Here is a 13,298-nt window from a genome sequence, read left to right on the forward strand (position 1 = left end):
TCTTTATTGGCTTATTAAGAGACATTATCCTGCATGCCATTGGCTTGTGAAACCATTACAAATCCCACAGCGAACCTGTGTTAAATAAACTATTGTCACAGACAAAAAAAAAAAAAAACTTTATATTTGTCATGCAGAGAAAAAAATAAGTATAACCAAATAATTTAGCTTTTACTGATAGATATTAAACTCTGTACACGCCCAGAAAACACAACCTCTTTGCAAATACCAATGGGATAGTCATGAAAACTGAGTTAACAAAAATTGTATAAAATATAAAACTACAACCCAGTCTCACTTATGCATAAAAAATCCTAAAAAAAACTTAGAAAGCAAAGTGCAACCATGCATTAAATGTTATATCATTACCCAGTAGAGTTTAATATAGAAATTTAAGGATGATTTAAAATTAGACAATCTGTTAGTATAACCTCTCAATTTAGTAAATCTAAAGGAAAATTCATATAATCATCTCCAAAAATGCTAAAAGGCAAGTGAAAAAATTTAATACTAGTTTTTGATGAACTCCTCAATATATAAAAATTCAATAACATGAAAAATATATCTATCTCAGCCCAAAAGCTGAAGCATATTTAATGACTCTAGAGGCATTCTTACAAAACTTAAGAATATAGAAGAATGAGTACTATCACCACTATTTATATTTTAATGGTAATAACACTTAATGTAATTAAGTAAGAGAAAGAAATTAGTTATAGACATTGGAAATGGGAGGTAGAAATATATGTTTGTATAGTTGAAAAATCTAAACAATCAACATAAAAACTACTATGAATCAAGAGGAATTTTCTAAGGTAGTGGGGTGCAAAAATAAATGTACAGAAATCAGCATTTTCTAATATTTACAAATAATCACCAGTTAGAAGATAGAATGAAAGAAAAGATTCCATTTGTAATAACAACAAAAAGACAAAATACCTAGAAATAAATTTTACAAGAAATATATAAGACCTACATGAAGGAAACTTCAAAATACTCGGGAAGACACGGTTGAAGACATGAATCAGTGGAATACAACACCATGTTCGTAGATAAGAAGACTCAGCCCCATACAGGTGTCAGTTACTCTTAAGTTAATTTCTTAACTTAATGTAAGACCCATAAAAATGTCAACTTTCCCCCTTTTTTTAAACCTATAAAAATAAGACTAACATATTCTATGGTTACTAGAAGTTGAAAGATGCTAAAAAAGAAAACAATGAAGGCAGACAAGCTCTATCTTACGTTAAAATATAGTTTGAACCTCAGTGTTTAAAAAGTCTATGTCTATACTCCAGTAGAATAGATAGTCCAGAAAGTAAATACATATTATATGGGAATTTGCTATACTTCAGTATAGATAAAAGTCATATTTCAGATCATAAGAAAATGGATTATTCAGTAACCGATATTGAGACAACAAGGAGAAAGGATTAAGGTGCTGCCATACCTCAAACTGTACGCCAGGATAAAGTCTAGATGGATCAAATATTTTAATGTTAACAATGAAACTATAAAATTACTGGAAAAAAATGAGAGGGTGAGGATTCTTTTAAAACCTTCGGATGTGGAAAATCTTTTAAGTTCATAAAAGAAAAGATAGATAAATTAAAATAAAAAATTGTGCATAGTAAAAATTCATAAGAAATTTACACAAAATATAATAAGCTGTGAAAATATCTGCATTCATAACGAAAGTTTAATCTCTAGTATATAAAGAGCTCTTAGAAATGCTAGGAAAAAGATCAACAACCCAAAAGAAAAAGAAAAAAGGCAAATAATATGAATATGTAATTCACAGAAAAGGAAATACAAATGGTTCTTATACACAGTAAAGATAGTCAACATAATTTATAAGAGAAATGTAAATTAAAACCATATTGAGATACAATTTTTTAAATATCAATTTGGCAAATCTCCTGAACTTTGAAAATACTTTTTTGCCAAGTTATTGGAGAAATATATTCTCTTATACACTGCTGATGGGAGTATAAATTAGTGTACTTTCTATGAAGGGCAATTTGTCAATATCTATCAAATTTACTAATGCATGCACCCTTTGATCTAGCAATGCCACCTAGGATTTAAAGTGTGTTACACATCTTCTCATGGGTCGCATGTCCTGCTGGGACTTGAGTCTTGTTATAGGTCTGGAAGCAATGACGGGAGATGGGGTGGGTGGTTAGTGGGATCAGCAATGGCTTGCAAGGAAACTACTAGAGGGGAATCCGTTACAGGCTCTGCAGGGAAGGAGTGACCAACCTTCTCAGATAAGGAAGGAAGAGTTGCATCTATTGGTAATGAAGATTTGACAGAATTTAGGGGTTCAGTTTTCTAGCAATCTAGAATCCAGATCTCCCCATAGTATCAAACCAAGTCTAGATTAATCCCCACACCACGTTTTTTGTGTCCAGCTTCTTTCCCTGCCCTGTCTCGTGTCTCCTAATTTCCTACAGGTTTCTCTTGAAAGCAATTCCTCAAAAAATCACTTGCACAAGAACTTCCATCACAGGCTCTGCTTCTAGAGAGCTTGATTGGGTAGTCTGAACTTCAGACTGTATCTCTCTGGTCTACACTTGTATACCCCTCTTGAAAGGTCCACATGGATGTCTAGCAGGCATTCCAAAGTTATCATATCCAAAACCCAACTCCTGGTATTTTCCCATTCCAACATTCTTCTCTCACTGTTTTTATCTCTTTCGGTATGTGGCAACTCCATTTTTCCAGTTGCTCTGGTCAAAAGTTTTTACATTCCACATGCAATCACTCAGCAACTCGGATGCTAAACCATTTAACCTGGTGCTAAGCTGTTTTTAGATAATTTGCTTCTGGGTTGGGATTCCATATGTAGCAAGCAGCTCCTTCACTTCAATCTATTGCAAGTCAACCCTCGACACAAGAGTTTGAAAATATTAGGGTTAGAATTGGTAACAACTTTCAAAATGAAGTTGTAATTCTACCACCTATCACCACCTCTGTTGCTGCCACTCTGGTGCAAGCCATATTCTCTCTTGTTTAGATTATTGCTATGACCTGCTAACTGGTTTTGCAGCTTCTATTCTCATTTGCCATTGGTCTATTTTCAACACAACTATTAGCAAGATCCTTTAAAAATATGCCATATCATGTCACAACTCTTTCATAATTCTCCATTTTCTTTTCAACCTGGAGTAAAAGCCTAGGTTTTCATAATGAACCAAAATGCCCTTTATGATTTTGTCCTCCACCCCAAGTCTCTGAAGTTGTCTCCTGCTATTCTACCCTCCTCTCACACTGCTCTGGCCACTTTGGCTTCCTTGATGTTCCTTGACTGTGCCAGGTACATACCTCCCTGGAGCCTTTGCATGTGGGGATCTCTCTGCTTAGAATGCTCTTCCCAGATATAGACACGGCTCACTCCCTTACTTCTTGCAGACATTGTCACGGCCACTCTAATCTGCCATCCTCCATACCACTATTCCCTGCCCCACTTTTTCTCCTTAGCATTATCACTATTTATTTTACTTGTTTATGTTTTTTATTGTTTGTTTCCTTCACTCTAACGTAAACCCCACAAGGCAGAGCTTTGTGTCTGTTTTGTTTCCTACAGGCAAATGACAGACACTTGATAAATATTTGTTGAACACATGAATGCATTATTTTATTATAATTAACTAGATTACTTTATTAATGCAAAAACTTATTATTTCTATGCCTGTAGAAGTAACTATGGCTACTAGAATCGGGATCATCAATTGACCTTCCCTTATAAATTCAGACACTTCCGTGATTTTTGCTAGTTTTCTGATATAACACTTACCCTTCACATTTTCTACAGCTATGAGAGAGAGGTAACTCCTGCCATGCTTCTTTCGCATTTTAACAAAAATTATTGAACATCTAGACATGGAGGTCTAGGTATATATCTCCCTGCTAAATGCAGTGGGGATATGAACGTAGGATCTAAAGATTCAAGAAATCTGCCATATAATGTACATAAACCAGTTAGAGGAATACAGACAGTGAAGAGCTAAAGGGACCATTATCAAGTACTAATAGTTCATATATGACCCTGGTACTGAGAAAATTCTGAAATGGACATTAATTAGACACAATTGTCTAGCATTATCTATTTATAATGTTTTGCTGCAAATTCTATATATCTCAAATACATGATATAGGGCTGTTTGCCTCTATCATTGATCTGTTTGGTTTTGACATTTTTAAATATCACCTTGGCCTCCTTTTCTGACTTCTTATAGACTTATGGCCTGTATTGCTGGACACTCTTGTGTGATTCACTCAGGTGAAGGAGGATAATTTTGAGATTTAAAAAAGTCACAAGAACAAGGGCATGCGTGGGAGGAGAGTTGTGAGGGGAAAAATAAGATCAGAATTGTGAAGCAGGGAATGAGCCAGGATGAGGCTTCTGGTGGTTGATCATGGGGTTGGCCTCCGTCACAGGCTGGTAATGAATTTAAGTTGCAATGGTTTGGATGGCTGGCCTTGGGACCAGATAAAAGCTTTTGAAACTGAGCTTTAGCAGTGGGCAGCTGAACACATTTTGAACTTTAGTAAGCTGAGCTGACTGGCAAGTCTTTTAACTATAAATAATCCTTGTCCAGGACTATAATGATGGAAACCCAAGGCTGAGGTGGCAGAGAACTATGGGTGGTGGCAATTTTTTTTTTGAGGACTTTTATTTTTCTTTTAGTAGCATTAAGCCATTTTTTAGAAGAGATTGAATAAACTATTTAAGATACAATATTTACAAAATACTATTCATTCTCTATTTTTCTCAAGGTGATTTTTTTTAAATGTGAAACTACTCCAGTGTCATCAGATTATTATACGTCTTACATCTGAACTAAAGGGCAATAGTTTCTGAGAGCGACATGGATTTCGGCCTTCAGGGGACACTATAGTTTTCATAAAATAGGGGATTAGCTCTACTTTTTAAGGTTGGTGGCCTCCTACCCTGCTGACAAACTCCTTGGGAGCACCGTGATTTGGGTCAGCACCAAAAGTAGGATCCATTCAATCCCGTGGGTATCAGTTACTAGGAGACTATTGTTCTTGTTGCTGGAAAGTTTCAAATGGAGAAGAAAAATAGCTGGTCCAAAGACTTAGAATTGGAAAGCATTTAGATTCTATCTCCTCTGTCTGTAATAGAGAAATTTATAAGGAAGTGAGGGACAGCTGCATTTCTCAAGTTAAAGCCAATGACTGTATTTATATTAAGTCAATAACAATCTTTTACTTCATCTGTGTTTGAAATTTTTGTTACACCTAATTATTATAGTTGGGTTTTTATTGATCTCTTATTTTTTGGGAAAATCATCACCAACCTTTAGTAGCGAGACCAGACTTTCAGGGCTCCAACAAGTAAGACTGAAAACGTCTTTGTATATAAAACATACATGTTTCTTCTCAGCATTTCCAGCTAGACTACAAGTGTTCTACTTCTGTTATCATAGCATTTGTATAAAGTCTTGCTAACTCAGTCTCCTCAAATAACCAAATACTGAAAGCATCTGTAACAAAATATGTCAGTAATGCAGTTTGTAGAAGGGTAGACACATAAAAATTAGTTTTAAAAAGGAAAAACAACTAAGCTCATTTGGTCAACAAATATTCCCTGAGTGCCCACTATGTGGGAGATGTGGGGGCTGAAGGAGACACAGTGTTTGTTCTCTAAAAGAACAACATACTTTTCTATTAGACCAAGAGCAAAGTCTGAAATTGAAGCATGAATTTAAAAGATTAAGACCTTATATTGTGTCCAGGAAATATTCTTTGAGAAAATACTTTTTATTGTGGTAAAATATACATAACATAAAAATTTACCATTTTAACCATTTTTACTTGTACAGTTCTGTGGCATTAAGTTCATTCACATTGTTATGCAGCCATCACCACTATCTCCAGAAATTTTACATCCTCCCTAGCTGAAACTCTGTCCCCATTAAACAACAACTCCTCATTTCCCCCTCCCCTCCTCGTCCCTGGCAACCACCATTCTACTTTCTGTCTCTATGAATCTGACTACATTAGATACCTCACATAAATAAAATCATACAATACCTGTCCTTTTGTGACTGGCTTATTTCACTTAGCATAATGTCTTCAAGCTTCATCCACGTTGTTGCATGTGTCAGAATTTCCTTCTTTATTAAGGCAAAATAAGATTCTACTGTCTGTAACTACCACATTTTTTTACTCCTTCATTTCTTGATGGATACTTGAGTTTGTTCCACATTTGGGTTATTGTGAATAATGCTGCTGTGAACATATGTGTACAAATATCTGATCAAGACTGAGCAAATCCTTTTTAGAATCAGAACATGAGGGGTGATGAACACTTTGTGAGGAAGAATCATTGAGGCACAATGAATTAAAGTATTTACAGATACTGATGGGTGAAAGAATAAAAAACTTTATAAAATCTTTTTTTTTTTTTACTAGAGCAGTGAAAGAGAGACACACTGCAGAGTATCTAGGCTGTAAAGAACACGAGGTCCTTCAGATATGGGGGCAGCTCAGTGGTTGCTTTGTGGAACAACATTTTAGAACCCTGGAGTCTCCCAAGAGGCAGCGCCATACGCCTTGCTACAGTGGCAGGCACAGGCACCCACACAGCCCTGCTCCCCTCTGGAGTGACACATGCCAGAAGCTCTAGTTCTCTCCCATTAAGAAGGTCCTTAAGACCACAGAGCTCGGTCAGTCATTGTCTGTCCTAAAGTCAATAGCATATTCCCTTGGGTAAAACTAAATTAAACCTTGAGATGTTTTCCTCTGTTTAACTATGTAAGTTTCCTATGTAGGAAACTACAGAGTTTCCTCTGTAAACTATGTTTAACTGAATCTCTATTCACATTTCTTTGCTTAGTTTAAACTTTGGACTCTGCTTAGGCTCTCCTGTCTTGTAGAGACATCTGGAAGGTGAATTGATTTCCCAAGGAGGATTCTGCTGACGTGTTCCTTCCAGCTTGGTCTAGTCCTGTGGTTGCTGCCTGTGGCTCTCTCTTTGACTTGCAATACTGGTGTACACTGGCCTTGTGCTTGTTTTTGACAGCATCATACTTTGTGGACGAGCATGGTTTCCTTCTTAGTTCCTCCTGGTCAGCCTGGTTCTGTGGCAACACATAACCCAGCCCTGAGAAGTGAGATTGCCAAAGCGTTAAAGAAAGTTCTTTTCTTCTGCTTTGACTTGAAATTTGTGAATGGTTTGCATCAGAACCTGGGAATTTGGAATATGCTAGTCAAGAGTCCTAACCCCAACCAGTCGTCCACTTAATCACTAATTTCCAAGATACCAGTGAGAGTCAAACACTGATACATTCACGTACCACAGCCTGTGTTCTACTATAGACGCTCTCTCCTCCTAGCAGAGATCTGGGAAGTGGAAGATATTAGGGTTCCAATTTTTGTCTGTATCTTGGAAATCAAAGAGCTTCCAAGGCATGAAACTGGTGATTATGATGAGAAGAACTAAACCAAATGACACAAGGGCTCTTGGAGAGCTGTGGTACAGTGTCTCAGAGTCAAGATCTGAATCTAAGAGTTAATTCTTTCCTGCCTCATATTTATGTTATGGCTTTGGGAAAGTCAATTACCTCACAGGGTCCCAGTTTTCTTATCTGTAGGGTGGGAGTGGAGGTTGAAATGCTCATGTTGTGATTGTGGTGGTAAGATGGTAGTGCTGGTATTGATGGTGCTGATATGTGCTTGCAAGAAGGGGTGGGGCAGATGTGCTGAAAGATTTAGTTGGACCAATTAGTCAAATGCTCAATTTTTGTATAGAAGATTTACAAGAAAGCAGTGGTAAGTCGGTCTTTGGAAGTTTAATATACAACTCTGCATAAGAGTGGGACCTTGACTACTGCTACCAATTCTATCCTGCTCTGCTCTACCCTGTCCTATGCCAGATCAATCAGTTCTTACTAGTCTCAAATCATGGGGTCTTACAGGCTAAGGTTAATGTTGGAGATAAAGTATTTAGTCTCCCTTAAATATATCACACATGATTTATTAGTTTTAACACTTTAATGTTCTTTCTTGATAATACATGATTATTACAGGAAATTTAAAAAATATATAATACTATAAAGAAGTTTAATAATCACTCAAACTTTCCTTATCCAAAGATAATCACCATTATCACTCATTGTTCCTTCCAGACATTTTTTTCTCAGATAGAATTGTATTTATATATATGCATACACAAAAATAAATAATGCTGATATCTCAGACATTTAAACAATTTTTTACAATATTAGGGTAATAAATTTACATTTTTTCACATATTATGAATATTTCCCTTTTCTGCAATGACAGACATAAGAAAACCTTTCAATAAGTATTGAAACTTTGAAATATATACATGAAAAAGCAAGAAAAATATAAAACGGTGAATGAGCAAAATGATTGTTAATTTCTCATAAAGAATCATCATTTGTTTTCACAGATGGCAGTTTTCTAGGATACCAAAATATTTTGTGGATACTTTGGCATAAAACATGAAAAAATCATAAAGCTTAGGAGTAAGAATATTTGATTCGATAACTTGGCTGAATAAGTGTTTTATTATAAATCGTTTATGGTAATTTTAAATGGAACCACGACGCAGTAAACTTGGTGATGTTGTTTCAGAATTATTCCACCATAGTGGTGCTCTCCTCTCCTAGCACCTAGCAGGAGAGTCTGGAAAAGGACAGATTCTGAACATTTTATTGCAGGCAATATTTTTATATCTTTGCTCGTTGTTTTGCAATCAACATTGTGATGACTATCATTTTAAACATTCCATTTTCTCTCGGACCAGTGCTACCCTGGATTCTCAGCCAATGTTATTCTGCATTATAACATTATGATCCAAGGAGCCTGCTTTCACAGATGTTGACTTTACAGTTACTATTTTTAACCACTACAGACAAATGTTACCTTATCTGAGACTGTCCCACAGGCTGTATTTGCTGACTCTCTGCCACTTTGGGGATATTTATTATGACCATTCCATTTTGCATCAAAAGTATCAGTAGTTCTCTCTCTTTGTTAATAATCACAAATCATGTGTTTATTTATCCTTGTTTTCATCCATCCTGTCATGAACATACATATTTGAATACTAATATAATAAACACACATCATATTGTGTTCTACATTTCTTAGTTAACATTCATTGTTATTTTTTGATTGACTCCAGTCTTTTTTTCAGCTTTATTGAGGTATAATTGATACAAATATTGTATAATTGATTTTACAACACCATTTATGGAAGAGACAATCCTTCCCCCATTGTGTATTTTTGGCACTTTTGTCAAAAATTAATTGACCATATGTGCACAGGTTTATTTCTGGGCTCTCTATTCTGTTCCATCAATACAATCAATATAACTGTATTATATAATTGATACAAAAATTGATACAAATAAAATAGTAATATTTATAAAATGTAAAATGTGATGATTTGATATAAGTATACATTGTGAAAGGAGTGTTGCTGTTGTTGAGTTGTAGGAGTTCTTTATATACCCTGGGTATTAACCCCTTATAAGATATATGGTTTGCAAATATTGTTTCCCATTGTGTAGTTTGCCTTTTACTCTGTTCATTGTGTCCTTTGATGTACAGAAGCTTTTAAATTTTAATGTGATCCAATTTATCTGTTTTTACTTTTGTTGCCTGTGCTTTTGGTGTCATATCCAAGAAATCATTGCCAAATCCAATATCATGATGCTTTTAGTTTATCATAAATTTTGAGCATAAATTATATCATCTATAAAGTGATTATGATAATTCCTATCTCACTGCTTCTTGTGAGAATGAAATGTGATGATCAAGATGAAATGCTTAGCATAACACTTGATGGACATAATAGGTATTCTATAAATGTTAGAATTTAAATGAGAATGAGATTTCCAAATTAATATATAACTGTGTCAATATCATATTCAAGCACCCACATAACAAAACAAAAAAATCTGTAAAATTTTCATCTAAACATTGGGGGATTACACAGAGACAACCACTCCTACAAATAATGGATCCTTAATGCTTTGAATAGTCTGGGGAATTGTAAGTGGAACTGGTAGGTCTAGACTTGACAAATATATGATTATAAAATGAAATGTTGTTAATTGTTAATCCCCAAATTAGAATGGTGAATTCACCCACCATTGATTTCTGATCTTCAGCCCCCTGTTCTCTGTTCTCTGCAATGTATTTCTCCATTTATTTCTGGGAGGAGAGAGTGAGCTTTCCGGTGGTCAGTAACTCATGCAACAGGTACCACATGGCATATTTCTCCTCCTTCTGCCTCTCTGTTTGGTATCCATGTCCGTGAACACTCTATGGCCATGGCCTCTTGTGAAACCACCAACATCTATATCAAAGGGACTGTCTCTTAATGCACCCAAGTCACCAATTTCCAAGATACCAGAGCCATACTGGCTCTGTGCAGAGGTGGCAAAATACTCCCCACCCTCAACTGGGTGCAAAACACCCCATGCGTGACTGTGCCGAGAGAGCCACAAAAGCAAAGAGGTGTGCTCCAAAGCAGAATTTTCTTCCTTTTGCTGATCAAGTTTCCAAAAAATGGTTTGCTGTAAACTTCAGGAAAGAGCTCAAGCACCTGATAACATCATATCAGGAGCTTTGTGATCAGGCCCCTGCCTACCTCTCCAGGATCACTTTTTGACATCTGCTCTCTCCTTCCCTTGCTCACATAACCTCTCTTCACCTCCTGTCATTCGAAACTGCCTTCAGATTTCTCTCCCTCCCTGTGCTTTTTCATGTTGTGATCTCTCACTCTTAGCCTATCTCTTTCCTTTTCCATCCTTAATTGCCTCGCTAAATCCTATGTCAAATTCAAGCTTCAAGTCAAGCCTTACATCTTTTTGCAAGACCTCCCCAAAATCCACTTTCTTTTCACCTTCCCCTCCACAACCCACTAGATTTTGGGCATTTTTTTAATGCTTTCAGAGCAGAGACGATACTGTAATGGTGAAGAGTACAAGCTTTATAGCTAGACTGCCTGAATTGAAATCCTAGCTCTGCCGCTTATTATAGGTGTAACTATGAGAAGTTACTTCTCATGTACCTGCATTTCTTTATCTGTAAAATGAGGATAACAACAGTACCTATCTCATTGGATTTCTTTTATTTGTATTATTTTTCATTTCAATGCTCAAATTTTTCCAAATTTGACCAATAGGATCCCCTAGAGGCAGCCTTCCTGTGTCTTTTGGATATGTCCATCAATTTTTAAAGACAGTTTTGTTGAGATATAGTTCACATACTGTACAATTCACCCATCAGTATTTCATTTATTTTTCTTGCCATATAATATCCTATTGAATGGATATATTACATTTTGTTTATCCATTCATCAGTTGATGCAAATTTGGGTTTTTCCACTTTGGACCTATTACGAATAATGTTACTATGAACATTTTGTATAAGTTTCTGTGTGGATATGTATTTTCATCTTGGGGGGCTATATACCTAGGAATGGAATTTCTGAGTCATACAGCAGCTATATTTAACAATGGGTACCTGCTGAACCCAAGCAGCTTTCCAAAGCAGCAGCACCATTTTTGGCAATCCCACTAGCAATGTTTGAGGGGTTCAGTCTTTCCCTATCCTTGCCAGCACTTGTTATTGTCTATCTTTTTGGTTTTAGTCACCCTAATGGATGTGAAGTGGTATCTTGTGATTTTGATTTGCATTTCTGTAATGACTAATAATGTAGAATATATTTTTTGTGTGCTTATTGGCCACTTGTATATCATCTTTGGAGAAATACCTAATCAAATCCTGTGCCCATTTTTAGTCAGCTTACATTTTATTGTTGAATTTTAAGGGTTCTTTATATATTCTGGATGCAAGTTCCTCATCAGATCAATCATTTGCAAATATTTTCTCCCATTATGTGGTTGTCTTTTCATTTTGTTGATGGTGTCTTTTCACAAACGTTTTTTAATTTTGATGAAGTCCAATTAAACTATTTTTTCTTTAGTCACTTGTACTTTTGATGTCATATTTGAGAAGGCTTTGTCTAACCCAATATCATGAAGATTTACTCTTATGCTTTCCCCTAAGAGTTTACAGTTTTAGTTCTTATATTTGGATCTATGATCCACTTTGAGTTAATTTTTGTGTTTGGTGTGAGGAAGGGGTCCAACTTTTCTCTTTTGTACGTGGATATCTAGTTGTCCCAGCACTAGTTTTGAAACTCACTGAGTTTTTATGAGAATAAAAAAATTAATATACTTAGAATACACTTAGAATAGTACATGGAGATGCATAGCAGCACTGAGTAAATATCAGTTATTATTATTTTGTTATTTATACTGAATTGCCATTGTATGTCTACCTATCTTTCTGCCACAAGAGACTACCAAATCTTTGTACCAACATGCTTGGCCTAGTGCCTGACAGACAGTATATACTGAACAGATTTTGTTGAATAGATGAATGATAAATAGGACTTCTCTGCTTAGGCAATTGATGAGTAAAGCACAGAACACACTCCAGTTTCAACAGTGACACTCTGCTCTGCTAGGCTTGAGTCTCAACAAAAAAGCCTCTCAAAGTTAGAATATGTTAACATTGTCTGCCTTAGGGCGTGTCCCCAGATAGCATAGCATAACAACCCCTGGGTGAAGATCACCCTAGAGAACTAGAATCCCTTCGGCATATTTTTCATTGTGGCGTCTCCTTCCTCATCCATCTGTTTCCTCCTCCCCTTGTCCCTGAGCATGAGTTCAGGGAATGGAATTCCTCTCTAATATCAGTCTCAGCCAAATCTTCTTAGCTGGATCCTTTGGCTTTCAACCTCTAAAAGTCGAAGGTGAAAAGTTTACTCCCAGACCCCTAACAGTCTCCATCTACATTCTTTTCCCACAAAAATCTCATCTGGTTTAATGGCTTTTAAATACCATGTTAAAGTTAATGACTCCCAAGCCTGTTACTCCAGTCTTAACTCTTCACTCAGATCTAGACTTATATTTCAATTGTCCACTTCATGTCTCATTTCAGATACCCAACAGGCATCTCAAACTTAACCAAAACAGTATTTCCCCCACAAACATATTCTTCTCTCAGTCACCCTCAACTCAGTAAATGGCTCCATAAAATTCTTCCAGTTACTGAAGTCAAATATTTAGGATCTATCCTTGGTTCCTCTCTTTCATCTCTGTATCAGGCAAATCCTATTGAATCTGCCTTAAAAATACATCAGCATTTTATCACTGCTGACTACCTCCATTGCTTCCACTTGAGGACAAGCAATATCTGCTTGTACATGATCTAATGAA

Source organism: Ceratotherium simum, chromosome 1 (genome assembly GCF_057802395.1).
Source record: "Ceratotherium simum simum isolate JZ-2026a chromosome 1, ASM5780239v1, whole genome shotgun sequence".
Taxonomy (NCBI): domain Eukaryota; kingdom Metazoa; phylum Chordata; class Mammalia; order Perissodactyla; family Rhinocerotidae; genus Ceratotherium; species Ceratotherium simum.